Source organism: Ostrea edulis, chromosome 4 (genome assembly GCF_947568905.1).
Source record: "Ostrea edulis chromosome 4, xbOstEdul1.1, whole genome shotgun sequence".
Taxonomy (NCBI): Eukaryota; Metazoa; Mollusca; class Bivalvia; order Ostreida; family Ostreidae; genus Ostrea; species Ostrea edulis.
This window is the reverse complement of record NC_079167.1, coordinates 94,048,117-94,068,805: the sequence shown is the minus strand read 5'-3', so window position 1 is coordinate 94,068,805 and position 20,689 is coordinate 94,048,117.

Sequence of the window (20,689 nt, the reverse complement as noted above, 5' to 3'; positions counted from 1 at the left end):
TTAATGCAAAGTGGTGTAACAAGAGTTTAGATCGACTTTTTATGTGAATTATGGTAATCAATATAACCGTGATCGATGAAGATTTTAGAGTGACCCATTGCTATCATTGGTCTGCGTGCATCGTCCTCCGTTACCAATTGAACAATTTTAACTTCTCGATAACTACCCTTCCACCTATTCTTTTCAAGTTTGGTATAAAACACCTTTGCAACAAAGAGGGCATGAATTGTAAATTTCAGGACACCTGCGCCCATGGGTTCTAGGGGTAGTGCAAAAACTGCCTAATATTGACTAATTTTTCAAATATCTACTGCAAATCTGTATGAAAAACTAATTGCTTATTCAAACAGAGCAGAAAGGCTTCTACAACAATTTCCCAGGAGTAGAGGTTCTGACTTCAGGGCGCGGCCAAACTTGACAAAACATTGAAAATGATATCTTCTTTAATGTTATTGATACAAAATTGAAATTGACTGGATATTTAGAAGGAGTGGTAGGCCCACGAGTTGTAAATTCCATGAACCCCGGAGTAAGGGTTTCGATACTATGGTGGGGCCAAAATGGTCATATTTATTAAATGTCTTTATCATTTGAAAAAAAAGATACTTCTTTAATTTTGCTAATATTATATAAAAAGTAAATGCATATTTAAGAAAACCAGAAAGAGAAGTACTAAAACCGAAATTTACAATCCCGTGTTTCTGACTCTAGGGCGGGTCCAAAATATACGTGTATAGTATAACATATGTAAAGTCTTTCATCGATATGGGCACTTTCGGGGGCTTTCGTGTTGTTTTTTTAAATAACAAATGTTTTTTAAACTGCTGCTGAATATTAGAATTTAGCTAAAATATGCAGAATAGGAAAATTATTTTTAAGATTCCGTAGCCATTTGGGTTAATTATGCTTATAGCTAATACATGGTACTCAGGTGACCGATAAGGTCTGTGAGCATCTTGTTTTCCTGCAGATTGGTAAGGAGGGTGTTTTCCGGACGTCAGTATTATATTACTGAACACGTCTACAACTGTAGATGTACATGTATTGTGCATATAATTCTAAATGGTTTACATAGTCTTTCGTAGTTGATGAGTTGAAACTACTGTTTTCCATCCAAGCTTCACACGTCGTTTTCGTACTAAAGTGCATTATACACGAACGTGCTCCTTGTAACATTTGGTTTTGTAAGTTTCATGATATTTGACAAACATGTGTTTAAACACTTCAGATGCAGGAATTTCAGTTTTACTGTATGGAGATTTACTGTTCTTGATTTTCTCTTCAAACCTTGGCCATATTTTTATCGTTAGATAGTTGTACATTCCCTGCCAACTAATCACATGATTATGTGTCTGACTCTTATGCATGAAGAGTTTATTATTGCCAATGTTATTCATCCAGTTTCCTATTTTGCAGTTGGTTCTGCAGTGATTCTGAATTTTTTCTTCAAGATGAAAAACTAAATTTTAAGCATTCTAAATACTTTCCAAAAAAAAAAAAAAAATCACACAGGAATAGCAATATAGCATCCTTTATTTAAAATGGAGATAAAATAAACAATTTTAAATATTCACGTTAAAGGGACTGGTTCACGATTTTCGAAAGAATTATTTTTCATTTTTGATGTAAAAAATATAACTCATTTAATGTTCACAACCAAAATTTGGACCGTCCGAATGCAAAGATAAGAGCAATAATTTAGCTTTGATTCTGTGTTATGTAAACAAAGATTCGAGTATTTTAATGTTAACAAACAAACCAGTGAAAAGTTAATTTTGTAATTTAAAGCATCTTCATTTTGTATAATCATAAATTTTGACTTTTAAATGACACATTTTACCTAAAGTATACTTGAGATGTGATATATATAATAAACTTGGATCAATATCCATTTATTTTGAAAACTTCGTAAACAATAACACACCTCGATCTTTGTTTTCAAAACAAATAATAAACTTTCTATAATGAGCTTCTGTCATGATGAATAACCTTAATGTTTTTGTGAAACTTTCTAAATATATTAGAATGTAGATTTTGATCATTTAAAGTGAAAAACAAAATTTGGGGGGGGGGGGGGGGTTTATCGTGAATCAGTCCCTTTAAAGTATTATTGCAATCATTCATGTGTGGTTTTCAAAGATTATAAATGAAAGGCGAAAATAACGAACAGTGATCAATCTCATAACTCCTATAAGCAATACAAAATAGACTGCCATGCAAACACGGATCTCTGGACACACCAGAGGTGGGATCAGGTGCATAGGAGGAGTAAGCATCCCTTGTCGACCGGTATGAAAAAATATATAATTCAAATAATTATGTAAATACACTAATGAAATATCGTTTTATTGATTGATTGTATCTTGTTTAACATCTCGAGAGGGAATTTTTCACTCATATGGAGACGTCACGAAGACCGGTGAAGGGCTTCAAATTTAGGATTTTTCTCGGCGCTTACGGCCATTGAGCAGTGAAGGTTCTTTAACGTACCACACCTACTGTGACACGGGACATCCGTTTTTAGGGTCATCTCCGAGGACCCCTAACATTCACACCTGATGCCGAGCGTTTGGTGATGGAACTATCACTACCTGTTTTAACGACTTGGATCTGTCGCGGCCTGGATTCGAACCCCGGCCCTCCGCATGCGGGATGAACGCTCTATGATACTCAAATATGCAGATATTTTGTCAGCCTATTGAATGAAGTAAAAGAAGGTACATTTTTTAACCCATAGAAAAAATTCATCATCAGATTTTGTGTGTGCTTGTCATAGATTTTTACATCATTTTCCAGATTATCGAACATACATCACAAAATATAGAATATACATCACAAGATATTGAAGATACATCACAATATTATTGAACATAGATCACAAGATATAGAACATACATCACAAGATATAGAATATACATCATAAGATTATTGAACATACATTACACGATATTGAACATACACCACATCATATTGAATATACATCACAAGATATATGACATACACCACAAGATTATTGAATATACCAACGTTTTACACGCCATACATATATATATATATATATATAACGCACGACGACGGACTACAGCCAGTGTCCCCGATCACCATGTCGAATCTTTTATCAACCTCAGACTTATGACGTCACATCGCGTGCAGTTTGGCATATTCAAGACACGAGACAATTAGTATTTTTTTCGTTTGTAAGAAATTCATTATACAGAGGGACGTGACATTCTCGTCGTTGCGCGACTCGACTGTCACGCCACACTGTACAATAAATTCCATAAAAACGAAAGAAAGTATTGTAAATATAACATACGATGGGAATGCATACATGATATATTGTCTGTTGGGCATATATAAATAGCCCCACACGCGTCAGGGGAATTCCAACATGTATATAACTCAGACGCAACTGTCTTACTTTACGGCTGAAAGAGCGTAAAACAACAACTTACTAGGAGGTATTTCAATTGATATTTTTATTTCTCTTAAATTTGGCACGATACTATTGTAACAAAATACACAGCGTTACACAGATAAGACCACCGATGATCTAAAAGTCTAAACTGAACACTTGATTGTCACTTGAAATCGCCGAGTGACGTTTTTTTGTAAACACCGATTTAAAATCTAGTAATAGTCTCGTTAAAACAGGTAAAACAAGAGGTACTGTGAGCAATGCTCACTAAGAATACCCCCCGCTTACCCCAATCTCCCAAAGGGTGTTGGTAATAAGGTATAAACTACCTCTTTTCTGAGTGTACATTTTCCTGCAAACTTCAGTGTCAACTTCTTATTTTCGCAAACTTCAGAATAAACTTCAGTATTATGATCCAAAAGGTATCTAGGAACACAGCATCTCCATGCGATGAAAAAAGCCGTTAAAGAATTTAAATGGAAACCATATTGCTACTTCGATGTCCACTACGCGTGACCTTTGACCTTTTGACCCCAAACTCGATAGGGAACATCTTCATCCCATGGGTAGTCCATATGTATGATATGGTGACTGTAGGTGGAAAGGATAGCGCTTTAGAGCCCGGAAACCATATTGCTACTTCGATGTCCAGTGCGCTTGACCTTTGACCTTTTGACCCCAAACTCGATAGGGAACATCTTCATCCCATGGGTAGTCCATATATATGATATGGTGACGGTAGGTGAAAAGGATAATGCTTTAGAGCCCGGAAACCATTGCGTCTACCGACGGACGGACAGACAGACAGACGGACAACCCGATTCCATTATACCCTCACCCACCCCCAACTTGTTGCGGGGGGTATAATAATGTACGACATGTCGTACATGTGCAGCCTCATAAATACGTACATGTGATGATTTTATAGCGTTTTTACAAGGTGGAAAACAATTGCCGAAATTCGGACCATACAACTGTTTCCTAACTAAACGTTATTTTCACTAACATTGCATGCTGAAAATCCTACTCTATGTAGAAGAAAAGAGGCGAACACGAATTTCTTGTAAAGCACGAAGCTAAGTTCTTGACCCTAGCAGAGTGACTAAATCTGCTTATGCAGCTCCTTATATAGAGCTGACAAACCAACGAGGTACTAAAAATAAACGCTCAAATTCCCTTAGCCAATGAAATTACAGATGAGAAAATTGGCAATATGGCGGGTATAATGATTTACATAGAACAAAAAAGGAACATATGTAAAACATCGAAATATTGACTTTATACGATCTTAAATGACTTCCGAAGCAAATAGAATGTATTTTAGACATACAAGATATGTTGTTTATGGAATAACTACGTAATTCAAGAATGGTTAATATTAAAATAGTCACACAGGAAATTATTCCACCTCTGGTATATCAAGGGGTCTGAGTTTGCCCAACTCTTAATTTATAATTCACTTCTAAGAGTTATGAGATTGATCACTGTTCGTTATCGTCACTTTTATAGGAGTTATGAAATTGATCACTGTTATCTTCACCTATATATTGAAGTTATGAGACATCACTGTTTGTTATCTTCACATTTTCATATTGAGTTAATTGAGAATGGCCAAACTGAAATGTTGAAATAATTACCTGGTCGTGACTTTTTATGCTAAAAATAGATTTTTTCCTATTCACTTTCTCTTGTAAAGAATACATTTTATTATCTCCACAAAAATCCCATAATATATGCTCAAGTCCTTTGTTATACCTTTCAAATTAGTGTAAGGCAGTCGGAAGTGGGGGATTTGCAGCGACGTCTGCGTTGGTGTTACCAAGGATACCTATGTGACTTGAACGTTTGACCTACTTTGAACATCTGTGGTATATCAATTTATGTTGTACAAGTCTTAGCGTGGTTTGTGTTCATATGTTCTTTATATTGCAAACACGAGAAAGAGACAGTCAACAAAATTGTAAAAAGATAGATAACGCGAGTGTTTAATATATATTTTAAAAGAGCTCTGTAACGCCTTTGATGCAGCAATGAAAATGAAACTTCATTTGGAAGTCGAGAAGAAAATAAATCGTGATGAACAACAGCGGTTAATATTACCATGTCGATATCTTTTGATCGAACTGTAAATATTTCAATAGTTTGGTCTCTGTCAAATTCTTTGAAAGAGAAATTCACATTTGGTTTTGTCAAATTCTTTCATTTGGTTTATTACACATTATTTCGAGGGTTGTGTGATTGATTGATTGATTGGAGTTTTACGCCGTTTTTGCAATATTTCAGCCATTTTACGGCGGTTAACTAATTGAATTATGTTTGGTTGCGAGTGTTTGAGTTTCCCTGACGACCCCCAGTTAGCCTACTATTTTTTGAACATCATGGAAACGATCTTTTGCGTGCCAAGGGGGTTGTGATCCTTGACACGGGGGCTGTGTGTTAGAGGTACTAATATTGTTTTTTTAAGGAGACTTACAGGTAAATATGGGTTTGAGTTATCAATATGCTTGTTGATTCTTTCACCATTTGCCGTGATTGTTTATGTACCTGCAGCTTGTGACGTATCCATGAAAAGTTGATCAATCTAATAACTCCTTCGAGTGTATTGATTGATGTTTTCAGTATATGGTGGCGCCCAATTTTTATTGGTGGAAGAGAGAACCCAGATACAATGTACCTGGGAAGAGACTACCGACCTTCCGAAAGTAAACTGGGAAACTTTCTCACTTACCGGCGCGAGCGGGATTCGAACCCGCGCCGACAGAGGTGAGAGGCCGTGTGATTTTGAGCGCGATGCTCTAACCACTCGGCCACGGAGGCGCTCCTACGAGTATAACTTCTCGAATGAGACGTAAAACAACAAATAAAACTTGAGCATTTTGTCATCAACGTAATTGTAAGCAATTTTTCTGGTTTTATTTAAGCTGGTGAAAATCTTCTTAGGTCAATCCAATTCTTCGACGACCAAAATGTTATTCAATTGCTTCTTAATATTAACTGTTCGACGGAGAGCGTCTCAACACTCCTAAGCAAAGTTGATGACCTTGATGGTGGATCGAATTAAGGGCTTTCTCACCGATCCATAAGCTTTGAGAGTTTTGCACTTTTACATTCAACCCATCTAATTTTATTTTTCACCATGTAGAACTTTTTTTATACTCTGGTGTCTGTTGGGGCTCGTGGGCCTCTTATGCATAAATTGAACTTTTGGGGTGAATTGTTTGCAACAAAAAGTTTGTCTCCTAACCCAGGATGATGGATGCATGTACAATGCTTTCCTCATAACTTGGAATTTACCTTGAATGCACATTTACAAAGAACAAACACAATTCCGTGAAAAACCATAAATAGTTGCGGATGTGGAGCAATTCTGAAAATATTGAAGTGACGTAGGATGCTGTGAATTGGATCTTTTTCAGTAATTCTGGTCTTAAATAAATCAGAAGACAACTTTATACATGCATCATTGAAACATTATGTAAAATGTGGTTAAAATTTGGTGTGATGATTAAAATTGAGAACACCAAGTGTTTATCCTTGCTTTGAAAGGACATCAAATGTAACTTGATTTCATCTTCATTGAGGTTGACTTCCTGGTTCAAATTGTTTGCAAAAATACGGTATCTTGCTTTGTTACGACACAAAGGTAGACTAAATGGCGATAACACACAGGAAATGTTAATGGGGACTCGGCGCTATACACTCAGTTAGATAATTGGCTTTAAAGGACACGTTTATGTGCCAGTCCATGTCAAGGCTTATGATCTCTCACGATGGTTACATATGTAGTGATGCGTGGATCTGGGTATTTTTCGGATTAAGGGATGGGGATCCATCTTTTAACAATCTTACAAGTAAAGGTATCGTAATTTCTAGTTGAAGAACTTTAGCTATCAGAAAATATTGGGACAGATCAGAGAGCTACAGACCCACCCCTTATGAAAACCTTTGATTAACGGCGCTCAAAAAATGCGCACAGTTGAGGCCTTATATCGTTGTATTCTTTTGTCACCGTCTCATAAATTCAAAAAAAAAATATTCTAATATATATTCTCCTACAATAACTGTGTCCAAACGTACCTTAAAATATTCATTAAAGCCCCATATGACCCGTAAACTCACAGCTTCAAATGCCGTAGCCATGTTAGGTATTTAACGAGTTTTTCCCTAGACCGCGATGCCCCTGCAAAAATATACAAGCGAAGTTAAACCGGATGCTATCGGAAAACAAAAGTTACCGCAAACGGTACGCATACGCCCGTCAGACAGTAAAAACAAGAGTACAGCAAACAGTACAACATACGCCTGTCGGACAGTAAAATTCAACCTGTAAGCATATTATGCAATCTAAGAAGGTCATGGTGCACCAATCCATGTGAAATTATTATGTATTTCTCTGAAAGGGAGGTTGTGACAAAATGTCAGTGCAATATCTGTATCTATGATGAGTCCAGGAGACTACTTCGCCTATTTTTAGCCCAAAAGTAAATCATGGTGCACCAATTAAGTTGAAATGTGAACTGACCATGAATTTCTCAGAGAGGGAGGTTGTGACAAAATTTTAGGGCTATACCAGTACCCATAACAAAAAATTATGCACCATGCAGCTGAAATGCTAACTGAACTTTTATTCCTCAAAGAGGACGTTTCTGACTAAATTTCAGGGCAATATCTGTATTCGTAACGAAAAACTATTTGACCTACTTTTAGTTAGCTTGAAAGTAGGTCACGGTAGACTAATCTAGATGAAATGCAAACACACACACACATACACAAACACGCACACACACACACACACACACACACACACACACACACACACACACACATATATATAAGCACTGAAAAGGCCACGACACTGTTGGTTGAATTTTCGACGCAACCCGCGTCTTTATCAAGAGACATATATTACATAAACAAATAACACGCAAAAACGACAAGTATCGATAAACTACATTGATGACAAGAGTGGCATATATATATATATATATATATATATATATATATATATATATATATATATATATATCACTACTCCCAAGGGCTATGAAATCTAGGGGGAAAATCCTGCTCTGAATATCTAAGCTAAATTATAATATTCAGCAAAAGTGTAAAACAAGATGTATTCTTAAAACTTCGATATCCTCAAAAGTACATATACTGATTTTCGAAAGGCTTTACATAAAAATAAATGTATTAACATTACACGATATGACTAATTTGGACCCATCCTCGAGTTAAAACCCTTGGTGTTGGGAAATTCATCATTTTGTCGTGCATCCTAAGTTTGCTGATACTGTATAAAATCTAAATACATATTTAAAAGAAGTCCTTCAAATCTTTATAATCATTTTGACACCACCCTGAAACGAAACTCCTACCCCCTAGGATCATGCAATTTACAATTTGGTAAAGGACTATCTACTCCTGCTAAATATTCATTTAGTTTTAAATCAGTATCAATAGTACTAAAGAACATGCTTTGAGCGTACAGAGTGTATGAAAATGGTGCTATATAAATATGATATCATTATTTAAGTGTTTTACACATAACCACTATATATTAAGTTTGGCCCCGCCATGGGGTCAGAACCCCTACTCCGGGGATCATGAAATTTACCATTTTCGTAAAGGACTACCTGCTCTTTATAAATATTCATTTCTTTTCAATTTAGTATCAATAGTACTAAAGAAGATGTCATTTAAGTTATTTACACATAAACGCTATATAATAAATTTGGCCCCGCCCTGGGGTCAGAACCCCTACCCCGGGAATCATGACATTTACAATTTTGGTAAAGGGCTTGCTGCTTTACATCACACTGCATTTAGTTTTTGTTGCACATGTGCGGTTGTACAGAAGAAAATTCTTGGAAATTGGTCAATGTTTGGCAGTTTTGCCCCGCCTCAAAGGCCCCAGGAGCGCAGGAGTCCTGAAATTTACAATTTATATCCCCTTTATCCAAAATATGTTTTATACCAAATTTGAAAAGAATTGGAATGGTAGCTATCAATGTTAAAACTTCAATTGTTCACCTTTTTTCAGACTGACCATTTTAGCCCCACCCTAATACCAATACCCCTACCTCTGGGAAGGGGCCTCCATGGCCGAGTGGTTAGAGCATCGCACTCAAAATCGCACAGTTTCTCACCTCTGTCGGCGCGGGTTCGAATCCTGCTCGCTTGATTGATTGATGTTTTCTGCCACACTCAATTTTTCAGTTATCTAGTGGCGCCCAGTTTTTATTGGTGGAAGAGAAAACCCAGATACAATGTACCTGGGAAGAGACCACCGACCTTCCGAAAGTAAACTGGGAAACTTTCTCACTTACCGGCGCGAGCGGGATTCGAACCCTCGCCGACAGAGGTGAGAGGCCTTGTGATTTTGTCCAGTCTAGTTGAAATACAATTTAAACTTATATTCCTCGAAGAGGAAACCTCCGACAAAATTTCAGGGCAATATCTGTATTCATAATGAAAAAAGTCCGGAAAAGTGTTTGACCTACTTTTAGCCTTAATTTAGGTCACGGACGGACGGGTCAATCCAGCTGAAACGCAAACTGATCTTGTATTTCTCCGAGAGAAAGCTTATCGCCCTAAAGTAGGCCTTGGTGTATCAATCCCACTGAAATACAAACTCAAATTTCAAAGCCGTGCATGCATCCATTACGGGAAAAGGTCATGATCAGAAAAACACGATCTCGGAAGGACAGCTAGACGCACGGACAGCGCCATAACATAATACATTTGTACGTCCCATCTAATTATGGGTGTTTAAAAAATCAGCTTGCGCATGCACAAGTGTAACCAGAGCCAATCGAGATATCACTCGGCCTTTTCCGTCGAAAAAAGGAATGGAAAAGCCGCGTGATGCCGGTGCTTGATGAAGCGACCTTTATTTATAATAGGCAAGCACGTGACCATACACATGGGGAGAAAAGTTATCTTGCTTCTTTATCGGAATCATAAATGTTTCATAAACAAGAAAATTAAAAAATGTTCTACATGTACAACAGTTTCACTGTTCTTAATTTAAAAAAGAACCGATTAATATTAAGGAGTTTACTTTATTCATTTGTACATTGGCCTTTACATGACAACATGTTCACCTCAGCAACGCTCAACAAAGGAAGTAATAAATTGTTTTCATATCTCAAAATGGGTACCATTTGTGAAGTTGCAACTGAGCTACGACATTCAAGCTTGTGAACATGGTTCACTTTTTATGTTACAGTAACTTATTTCTTTTATATTTGTAAACGAACATCGCACGATAAACAATATATGGACAAGTTTATTGTTGAATGGAGGGGTACATGTACATGTAGGTCACGTTTAAGATATACCCCATAACACACACTGAACCAGAGCCTCTGCATATAGTGGATAAATTAATGCCTAAATTTACTGAACCAGAGTCTCTGTATATAGTATATAAATGAATATAGAAATTCATGGTACCAATTTGGTCTGGATAAATGCATGTACATGTATATATTGTGAAAAGAAATCAATAAAATTCATTAAATATTTTTAACTAGCGGAATTACTTTAATTGATTTATAGAATAATTTTTAAAAAGAACTTCCGGGAGTACACTCTGTACTTTGATTTTTATAATTTCAACCGTTGTCAAGTAATGTTTGCCGTTGCTAGATACTACCACCCTGGAATGATAGTTTATTCTCATAGCGGAACATGTTTTTACAACTGTGTCGCGGCCAATCAGATTCGAATTATTTTATATGAAAGTATAATATGTTTTATCACATTCCTGTAAGAAATAAACTTCTCTAATATTCAAATGGACACATGTTCTTAAATGCGCATGCGTAGCTTTGAAGTAAATTTGTTGTATCGCGGAGATAGTGAGGCAAAAACATGTAAAAACTTAAATATAACTGGAAGAGTGTTTTGAATATTCTGCATTTCTGATACTACTGTGCTACTAAGTGCTATTTTGTCTGAGGGTATAGTGCAACTTATGTCTTAAATAAGGTAAATTGTCAACGAACATATAATTGCCTTCATACCTAGTGAGCCATTGTTAAATCCCCAAACTGGGCTGTTCATCTGCAAGTTTCTTTTAATTTGTTTCATGCGTATTATAGACAGAAGAAGTGAAAAGTAATCGCGCTGATTGCATATCTACTGAAATAGAAGCATCGCCATCCATTTTGTAATTAGCAAACAACCAAAATATATTTCTAACACATCACAAATAATAGTTAAAAACAGTGATTTTCTACATTTTTGCAAGGATTCGGTGGCTTTCGAATTGGGAAAAATTGTCGATATTTCAGTCAAATTGGGAAAAATCAATTTTATCGTACATATACATATAAATAAGTTTTAAAATCATATCAAACATTATATTATCTTTATTTTACACATCTAATTTTCTTTAACCTTCTAAAATTTTCAATTATTTTATCCAAATCATCATTCCCATATAACTCTTTGTTAAATCGTATGCATATAATTCACATCGAATGTTTATTTTTTTTCAAATACATTTTTCTTTTATAATTTTATTATTGGGAAAAATGCAAGCTAAATTGGGGGAAAATTAACAATTTTTAGGACGGGAAAGGGCCAAAATTCGGACCCAAAATGGGCCTTAATAAATCACTGTATAAAAGATATTCAATTTTTTAATCTGCTTCTTTTACCCATCCCACAGTACTCTGCTTCATCTCCTCGCTTATCACCGACTGCTCGTGCAGTCCTTGAAACGTTCTACTTTTACCATTTTCCCGTTCAACAAGCGTTTGTCGCTCGCTCACCGTTCGTTCAGCGTTCAATCTTTGTATTGTCATGCGCAAGGATAGACCTTTATAACGACAACAAAATGAAAAAGAAAGCGTTTGTAATAGTGGGAGGAAACTTTCATATTACACCAGAGATATGACCTTTCATCAGAGATGATTTTGAACTGAATGTATCTGGATTATCAACTGAAAACTCCAGTCCAACCAGCATGCAGTATCAGTAGACTTGTTCCGTGGTTGATCAGATAGTATTATGCTTTCAAACATCGAAATATTTTCAATCTAACTAATCGATAATTAATAACGATTTTTATATCCCTCATTAAAATATCCTTGCAAAATAGGTAGTTACTATGTACAATAGATGTCACTTTATATTATAAAGTTCTATAGCATTTTTGGTTGTTTTATTGTTCATATCATTATACAGAGGCGTTTATTTAACAGTCTACAAATCCACAAATAGAATCTATAGCAGCACAAATTTATATCAATAACAATCGCTGCGAGTCTGCAATTTGTGACATAAGTGCAAATAGAAGTATGGGGCAATCTACCAGTGCTTGAGCTTGTACAATGAAAGGTGAAGATAACGAACAATGATTGATCTCATAAATATAAGCAATACAAAATAGAAAGTTGGACAAACACGGACCCCCCTGGATACACCAGAGATGGGATCAGCTGCCTAGGAGGAGTAAGCATCCCCTGTCGACCGGTCACACCCGCCGTGAGCCCTATGTCTTGATCAGGTAAACAGTGTAATCCGTAGTCAAAATCAGTGTACCAAGATCGGATTGAAACACGTCAGAAAGCATTTGACCTAATGATAGGTTATATTGGCAAATCAGATTATTATAATTTAAGAGATTGACACGTAGCTGGGGGTGGGGGGGGGGGGTGGGGGGGTTGGGTGGGGGTTAATTTTTCCGCTATCTTCATGTGCAAATTTGGTTGCGCCCCTATCACTTATACTAGTAAAATACCGCTTGATGTATGTGTAGTACACTGAACTCGTGTGCATGTAAACCGCCTTACAGTGATCGTATCTTAAAAACGAAATTTCTGTAATTACTTTAGGAAAGATGTTTTGAAGATATAAATTACATTCCTATAAAAAAAAACCCAGCTTTTTACACATAAATGAATTGCATTGAAGAAATTGCCATTGTAACTTTAAGTTGAATTTAATAAAATAAAAAAAGAAGCAATAGTAATTGAATTCATCGGTGATAAAGATGGTCGGATTTCATTCAATGTTACATCATTAAATGTACTGCAATACCGCAGAGAAATTGGAGTAACACTGGAGTTCAAAAATAACTTCATCTCAGATGATTTATTAAACCTTCAAACACGCTTTAATTGAATTGTGCTATCATCATTTCAAAGTCATTAGCAATTTCATATCCGTCCAGAAGCAGTTAAATGTATCAGCCATCTTAAATCCGCTCACCCCCTCAAATTGACAAGGTATAGGGTATAATACAAGAAACCAATTGTGAATTTTAAACAAGTGTCCCCATCTCTCATTTGAGTCCCCACATCTCTGGGGCGAAGATTGATGGATTGTTTTGCTGTTTTCCGCCACACTCAACAATTTTTCAGTAATCTGGTGGCGCCCAGTTTTTATTGGAGGAAGAGAGAACCCAGATATAATGTACCTGGGAAGAGACCACCGACCTTCCGAAAGTAAACTGGGAAACTTCCTCACTTAACGGCTCGAGCGGGATTCGAGACCGTGCCGACCAGAGGTGAGAGTCCGTGTGATTTTGAACGCGATACTCTAAGCAATCGCCCACGCAGGCCCCTGGAGCGAAGAAATATCAGTCCAAGCTTTATGGGGTTGCTATCATATCAATTTGTTAAATATGTATCCTAGTATATATATAAAATGTTGAACTTTGAACCCATTTTTCATTTCATTTTCAGGTATAAAATATCACACAATGTCATGATTATGAATTTAAAATAACAAATTGAAACTTGGCATAATCTATAGCACTATGCAGTTATAACAGTTAAAGAATAGTAACTGTATGAATAGCATGACATATGATGATATAATAAACTAGGGATAACTCATAAAAGCTTACATTAGCTTATTTCCAATGGGGTCCTTATATTTATATAATAGATATAATCACCAGACAAAAATAATAAAAATGACATGACTAACAATTGGAATTTTGGCAGGTATTGATTCATAGTTGCATAATGCGTTGAAAAATGACAAGCTGCAGACATATTTGATAATAGAATACTAAAGTGTTAAAAAAAAGTATTAAACAAAACTGTACATGTTATCTAGTTATACCCCTTGCCTTGCTGGCTAATAAGGACTTTACAGCTTTTTAAAAACTTTGCTTAGTTGCCAACTCTTTTGAATCTAAAGGTAAATTATTCCATTCTGACTCCACCCTGATCTTTAGGATCATGGCATGAACTAATCTGAAATTTCGCTATATGAAGATGTTTATCTATCTATTTGACAATATTTGCCCTTGTGGTTTTTAAGAAGATTTTAAAGACTGCTCCAATATATTGTTAAACTTTTAATCCCAATCAGGCCCCAGGAGATAAAAATCTGAAACTACACCGCGTGAGAATATTTTGTAAAGGTGTTGCACGTCTCGCGTTAATTTCTCTAAAGGTGGTGCATGGAAGAACAATAAAATTAGTTATTTAATATATGATCAAGCCAATTGGAACTTGTGTCTGAATTCAAACATTTTTGAAAATAAGTTTAAAAGACGTGCATTGACAAAAAATAGCCAAAAATAATTCTAGTTTAAATCAAGCAATGAGCGATTTATATGATTTTAGCATTAAAATGAAGTAGTATCCTCGAATTTCAGAAACACTGCTTTCGTGAAACAAAATAAATATAGCATGAACAAGTTCTTCGAGTTTTCCCCACACGAAAAACTGTGGCTTTGAAATTTTGTTTCACGGGGGCATTTTTTGTAAATTTCAAAAAATAGAAAAGACTTCACTGATATTATTTTCAACTTCATCTGTACATTAATTTTTCTCAGGAATATATGGTCTACTGCGTGATTCAGTGATGAAGGTCATCGACTCTTATATGTTAAAAGGTTTTTTAAACGACTGGGTTCGAATCCCTCACGAACAAGATGGGTTTGTTTTTATTACTTTTTCCATCTAGATTTTTTTTTAATGGAAACACACTTCTAGTCTTTATAAAACTTTGTTTTTATTACAATGTTCCGAGTTTGAAATAAGCTTCCAACCTGGGCACTGTTTAGTTTGTGATTAGGACTTGCAACAAACACGCCGAATACAGCATGCAATACCTGTTTTTTGATAATCAAGGTTGCTAACGAGAACTTGTATGATTTCCTGAGTGAAAGTTGTTGACAAAGGCATCGTGCATTTTACGAAGAAAAAAAACCTGTTGTAAACTTTAAAAAAAAAAACTTCAAGGCCAAACAAGATAAATAACCGTGAAATGAGTGGATAATGTTATGTATTCCATTAGGAAATTCCTATGGTGAATCAATGTTTTCAGGTGCCTGTACCTAGGCTTTTGTTGAACTTTATTAATGCGTATTAAATTTCCCATATTTTATTTTGTGGTCAGAGTTATGTACAGTTGCCAACTGTTGGTTGTAGAACATACTACATGTATACACGAGTGCAATAGCTTTAGACAGTAGTAGTATAGAATATTAAATATTTGATACACTCTTTAACATGTAACCGTATACATTGTATCTGATACTCAGAAAAAAGACAATTAAATTTTTACATCATGTTGGGATTCCCCTGACGCGCGTGGGTCTATTTATAGACGTCTATTATGGGATGATTTATATATGTAGCCACAATATTTACTTTCTAAATAATATTCGCACTGTTTTCTTTTACATGCAGATGTTTTCAAGCATGTAATTAAGGGAAAGTTAATAACTTTATAGTAATTAATGTGTTTTAAAGTAATTATGTACAAAAATAATACATGAACATCGGGTCATACAGCTTTAAACTGTTCTATTATTTCATTAGATCCAGTAACAAAAACGGAGATACGGAATGCCAGAGTTTTTTCTCAAATATGGTTTTTCCATTTCAAAATTGTGGAGTATTAATTCTCGAAAAGTGTAGTTTTGAACCTTAGAACCAAGGGCGGGTCACAGTACGTAGTTGTTCAAATTTCATAATAGGAACCAATATTAAATCTAAATCCTGATTGTTACCGTCCTTGGCCCTGTGAGTCATGATATGAACAAGTTGAGATTATTTGCTTGTAAACAACTGTATTTTTATACAAGTTTCGGTGTTTCTTGGTTCTCTTTAAAAACTTCCTTTCGTTAATTATCTGCCTTTGGAAAGGGACATACCTATTCGTTTGAACAAAGTTGAAACCCTTTCAGCCAGGGATGGTTTTTTTTAGGAAAGTTTGGGTTAAAATTAGTTATCTAAAAGAAGTCGAAAATGTGAAACATTTACAGACAACAAAGAAATTACTCAGAAAGGTCACATGAGCCTTCTCTAATAGGTGGAACGTGCACGCATCTCGTCTGTATCGGATTTCTGTCAGAACAACACTCTATCATAGTACACTGTCTAGATGCCAATTCCTGAAAATGATATGAGGCTAGAAAATGGTCAAGGATAACCATAGAACGAATCTCTCTCTTTCAGAAACATTGACTGGTGTTACAGATGCTACGATGTAAAAGTTTTAGGGTGAGTGGATCTGACATCTAATTTTATTTCCACTGGGTGTGAGCGCTCACACGATGTATGCACAGCTTTAACTCCAAACTCACAGGGCCAAGGACGGGAACAATCAGGATTTAGATTTAATATTGGTTCCTATCAACCCTCCAAACAATGAGACAAAGTAGATGGTAATAAAATGAGAACAACGTTGTAACAAGCATGAATTACACATATGCATGATTGTATATCGAAAAGATAACTAATAAGGCCATTAAAATTAATTACCTGGTTCTCATGCCAGTTTTTCCAATATTTGATGCGAGAGGAGGGCATTGATGACAAACATATACAATGACTTGTGTACATGAAATAATGGCTCATTTCTTTGCTGCATTATTGGTAGCTACATTGTATTTCGTTTGTCGGGGTTGCTTGTAAAGATTTTACAGACTGAGCTTTATGTATTAAACATGTTTTCGTCAGAAACGTAACAGATTTGTAAAATACATCCACAACTAAAATACAGCACTTTAATGGTAGACTTGCAAGGCAGATTTCGCCAAGAAAATTTTTATCCAATAAAGACGATACCTCAGGCGCTCCTATGATGTCACCTGGCTCGAGTGCACAATAATACTGATAGAGATTCCACAGATACTCTTTGTTATTACCGAGTATAACTTTGATATTCTACACGCATCCAAAAACAAGACGACGATATTCAATGGAAGAACAGTTCTAGAACCAGCCCATGGACGTATTTCAACAGATACCAGAGAAACGTTTGCCGCCATCTTGACTTACATTACATATTTCATTTTAGTAACATTGACGGAATGTTTAATTATGTCTGGAAAAGTCTGGTGGACTGGTATTTTTTTCCTGCGGAATGGTTGAAATTATACGCCACTGGACTGGTGACATAAAAAGTTAGTTTCAAGCCCTGTTTACATGTACAACGGAATTTAAGAATGATTAGTGTAGTCTAAGATAACACTAACAATTCAGGAACTTTGTTTTATTTTTATCAAATTTTATTTCATTTACTTATTTTGGAATTTGTTAACAAAAAGGTGAAGATACCGAGCAGTGATCAATTTCATAATACCTATAAGCATTACAAAATATAGAGTTGGGTAAACACGGATCCCTGGACATACCAGAGGTGGGATCAGGTCCCTAGGAGGAGTAAGCACCCCCTGTCGACCGGTCACACCCGCCGTGAACCCTGTATCTTGATCAGGTAAACAGAGTTATTCGCAGTCAAAATTAGTGTGCCACTAACGGTCTAACAATCGGCATAAAACACGTCAGACAGCATTTGACCCAACGAAAAGTTGTATTGGTAAACTAGATCATTTACAAGTGGTAAAACAATTGTATCTTAAATACTGCACTACATATTAGCAGGGGTCGAAATTAACCTTTTCTTCCACAGGCTAATTTTAGCCTGTGGGTAAAAGATCCACAGGCTAAAATGAAAACCTACAAGCTAAAATAAAAATAATGAAGCAGTGCTCTTTTTTTTCATATTGTTTTTTAAATCAATGATTTTCCCCACCATTACTGAGCCTAGTGGGTCAACAGGCATCATTTGGACAAAACACTAATTTACGTAAGTCATATGATGCAATGTTTAGGTCTCTTGACCATCGCACCTCAAATATTCACAACCTGTTTACTGCAGGTATAGATCCAATGTCTTCCAATTTTATGCCACGTCAGGGTTGTCACGAGTAATTTTTCAAAGTGAATCCCAGACTCGTGGTTTATAAGCAGCACGATCACGAGTCCCATGATTTTTTTGTTTTTAGTAATCGCCTACACGGTGAGCGGTGCACTCGTGCCGCGACTACAACCCGACCTCAGTATGAAAATGAATTGATGTAGATAGAAAATTCTGATTAAATTAACTACCGGAAGACTTGAATTCCAAGTATGAGCTTTTTTGTTATTCATTTATCTAACAAGAAATCGGAATTTATGTTTTACCAAGTCAGTTTAATCACCCCTATAAGTAAACAGGTCAATATTTTTCATTATATAATGCGATGTCCGACCTCTAAAGCATTTGTTTGACGCCGAGTTTCTTAAAACATCCTCAAAGAAAATCCGGATAGAAATGGTTGTTGAAATCATTCGTTCATGTAAGCGTTTGCATGATTTTGAGTGCAAGTTTAAGAAAAGCGAATGGCGCATCGCAGCTTAAAACGGATACGATACGATCATGGTTTGTAAATCCCCACTCGCTAAGATTTGCGAGTGTCCACTATTTTTCAAATCTACTCGCAATTTGCGAGTATTTCTCGCTAATTTCGAGACCTGATTAGTTAAGCTAAGTTAAATATTTGTATTTTTTAAGGAGTTTACAAGGCGTTTTACAAGAATCTTGGCATTGACATAGGTGCTAGAAAACAGCGATACCTATGGGTAGAAAATGGAAAGCACATACATGGTTTATCCCCCCCCCCTCTCTCTCTCTCTCTTGGCCAAACATCTTAAACGCATGTTTATTTATATTTAATACATTGTATGTGTGTACAGGCTCATCCTTTCTCACTAAAGGGAGTCAATTGGCATATACTAATTGCCGAAAAATAAACATCCGTTAAATAATATACTCTGATGAAATATGTGAAGGCCAACATATCACGGAACAAAATTTGAAAAATCACACCATTAAAAGACTTTTAGAGATATTGACGGTGAAACATAGGTAGTAGCCTGGCTAGTTTTATGCACATGGTATCTACGTGACTGTTCTTCTATGCTTCAATAATGTTTCTGCATACCGGGAAATTATTATCAAGGGCATGTTTCAAAAGCCGGACATTGTATGTTTAATATGAACCCGGGCAAATGATATATACTACTCAAAATTAGATAAGGATCATAAATATTTTTCTGTTTAAAAAATTAATAACTGCATAACTGGCAATATTGTGTCCAAGTGAAATCAAAAACGTTTTCAACAAACTTGTACGTGCATTTCATGACATGGGAAATGCGTTTCTCATCACAGTTTATGCTTTTCCTACCATTGCACGATTTTCACTCAGGCATCGGTGTCTGATTCTTTCTAAAATTTCAAACTCACTTTGAGTGTTTACACTACATTTATCAACACAATGCCCCCTCAACGTGTATGCCGTCACCTGACGACAGAACAACTGGGCAGATGTATTGGAATGCTTGACGCTGGCTATTCACAACGTGACGTTGCAAATGCACTAAACGTCAGCCAGAGTGTTGTAGACAGGGCCTGGAACCGACAGCAAACTTTTGGTACAGCAGCACACCGACATGGGGTGGTCGTCAGAGGTCGACAACCCAACGCCAAGACCATTTTGTGGCTCTTCAGGCACGACGCCATCCCTTCTGGACATCAACCAGCCTACGTAACGACCTCCTGAACGCCTCGGGGGTGAATGTGTCCACTCAGACGATACGGAATCGGCTTCACAATGCAGGTCTCAACTCGAGAAGGGCATGTGTTCGAGTCCCTCTGACTGTTCGACACCGGCGGGAGCGATTGGACTGGGCTGAAGAGCATGCCACTTGGACACAGAACGATTGGGTTCAAGTTCTGTTCACTGATGAGTCAAGGTATTGTTTGAACTTTACAGACAGGAGGCACCGAGTGTGGCGACGACAACGTGAACGTTTCCATGATGCCAACATCAGTGAACATGACCGTTATGGTGGTGGTTCCATCATGGTCTGGGGTGGAATCAGCAGGGGTGGAAGAACATATATCCATGTCCTGTAGAGAGGAACAATGACGGGGGTGCAGTACCGAGATGAGATCCTCGAT